At 37.4% G+C, this 2383-nt stretch overlaps 1 long non-coding RNA gene across 1 annotated transcript; it reads right to left on the bottom strand.

The window, feature by feature from the left end:
* Nucleotides 1-509: 509 nt before the first annotated feature.
* On the bottom strand, nucleotides 510-1379 carry LOC116163669. The gene is made up of 2 exons (XR_004143786.1): nucleotides 1167-1379; nucleotides 510-1108 (listed from the first exon to the last, which is right to left on the bottom strand). It is a non-coding gene; the product is annotated as an uncharacterized LOC116163669 (long non-coding RNA).
* Nucleotides 1380-2383: the final 1004 nt, after the last annotated feature.

Genomic DNA, 2383 nt, shown 5'->3' with positions numbered 1-2383 from the left:
TAAAATTTGTGTAGATAAATAAACATAGACTCTTACATAATTTAAAATTATATATCAGAATGATATAATCTTGAATACATTTACCAAATGATGGGAAATTTTAATACACAAATTGGTTATCCTATCGATAACGATAATTAAAATCTTCTCGAGGTACGAAATAGCCTGCGCTCGATTGATATGTTTCAAATTTGATTAACAAAATTATGGAGTGTAAACGGAAATTTCCCATTTTCGAGAGGAAAGTGGACGTAGACATCCTGTTTGCGTTTAAATACTGCCCTAAATATAGTCAGATTTCTCTTCAAGGCCGTACACACATGATAGACAAGGATATACTTAACAAATGAGCTCCCCCATCACATGGGGTGAAATATAAATAATAAAACATCGCCGATGGATGGTGTGTTTGTATAATAAACGCATTAAGGGGTGTCGATACTTACCCAGCAACAACAATTTGAGTTCTCGACGTGCATCTCTTTTATCACGCCGTAATTGCTTCTCTATTTCTTGGTTAATACGCTTTTGCTCCCTAACCTCGTCCGACTGACAGCACGCCATGGTCATGCTCGGCACAAAAATCGAGGCTCGACCTCGTTACCATCCACAATTAATTAACACTGAATGCACTTATAGATAATTTATAGTTCTTTGAAGAACGTCCATCGCGGTTTGCTGGGTGTGGTACTCAATTTCAAACCACTAATTTGTTCTTATATTCCCTATGTATTAAGTTTAATCTAATTACTATAACAAGGTTATCGAAGCCATATTACTTAATTAAAGGAATAACAAGATTTAAGTTAGAAAAATAAATACACTGTATATGGTCACACGGCCGTTGTAGGTATAATATAGGTTAACAAGGCGCCGATTTATTCGTCGAGCGCCGCGGAGCAACCGTACCCAAACCAGCAAGTAATTTATTTCGTTTCTAATCTACAACACAACGTCACAATCCTGCAACACCTTCCGAAACAAAAACTAACTTTTTATTGCACGGCAACCGCCTACCACTAATATGGAGTCGCCTTTGTGCTTCCACACTGCGCATAACAGGAAACGCACATCCAAACACCGATTTAAGTTTGCCATTTAAAAATACCTACGTGGAGGGGAAAGTTTATAAATAATTTTTACATTTTCCATTAAAGATTGCATACTTTTTCTCCGTGCGATTATAAATTTAAATTTTTCCATTGGATCGTTTGATGGGGAATGCTTCCACAGTCAGATCTGCAAAAATTTCATAACAATAACCTATGCGAAGCTGTCGATAGCGCGACTCGACAGTATAATTCTAAACAAAATAATGGACAGAGGAAGTAGAACAAATTTTTCTTTTAGTTATTCACAAACCCGCTGTGACTACCAACATGGAGAGGGCGCAACAAGATTATGAAATAGAATCAATCTTGGGGACTAAAAAACAATTTCATACTATCAATTGATGTTTTGGTTATATTATCATATTCGTCCAAAACCTGCTTCATAGGGTACCTAGTTATAGGCAACACATATTACATTTATGGCGCGTGTGTCGAAAAAAACAGTTTTTTTAGTGATTAAGTTACCGGACTTTTTTTGTGAAAAAGTCGATTGGAAAATGTTACCTTTTTTCACGATTTCTTACGAAATAAAAAAAATTGTTTATTTATTGTTTATTTATTGTTTGCGTTTTGTCCGCCCGCCCGTCTGTCGATCCGCCCCGCCCCGGACCCACTTCTGCGGTTTTCAACTACTTTTAGGGGAATGGTCTTATGAGTCCTGGAATTTTTCGCAATACGTAGCCTATATCTTGAAGGTGTGCCAGACCGTCAACAAATTTTGTCGTCTCAAAAGGAACGACTGTTTTTATCAACTACCACCCTTCTCTCTGCCTCCTTATCAAAAGAGGAGGGGAGGGGGGCTAGTTTTATCTTTCATATGGTACTCTAATGAAAGGTCTCAACGAGAGGAATTAATTTCTACCAACCATAGTCCTCCTCCTCGGCCCCTTATCGTGATCGGATTTTCGCCCTGCAAAGAGAATCCCAGAGATGGGAATACTGTAACCAAAATATTTAATACTATTACAACATCTAAAACTGTGGTTGATCTCGAATCTCAGGCTTGCATTTCCCCCACGAGTTCCAGGGGTGGGACTCTGTTAACAAAAACTCTTGGGTTTAGCACTGCTGTGCGCGATATGAGTATCAGTTCAATAGTATCTACATATTTTGTTGTTAAAGTTAAATTTTGCTTTGCAAGACCATGCAAATTTTCCAATAGGGTTTTGTTGCACGTTGATGGTTGTACCTACTCCAATCAATTATTTGTTTTGCAATTTGTTTTTAACCTGTTTTTACAATCATATGTTTTGTGTTGAGCTGTTGATAAC

The sequence above is a fragment of the Photinus pyralis genome, unplaced genomic scaffold (genome assembly GCF_008802855.1).
Source record: "Photinus pyralis isolate 1611_PpyrPB1 unplaced genomic scaffold, Ppyr1.3 Ppyr1.4_LG2, whole genome shotgun sequence".
Lineage (NCBI taxonomy): Eukaryota > Metazoa > Arthropoda > Insecta > Coleoptera > Lampyridae > Photinus > Photinus pyralis.
The sequence above is the reverse complement of the archived record's forward strand: the minus strand, read 5'-3'. Positions and strand labels throughout refer to the sequence as shown.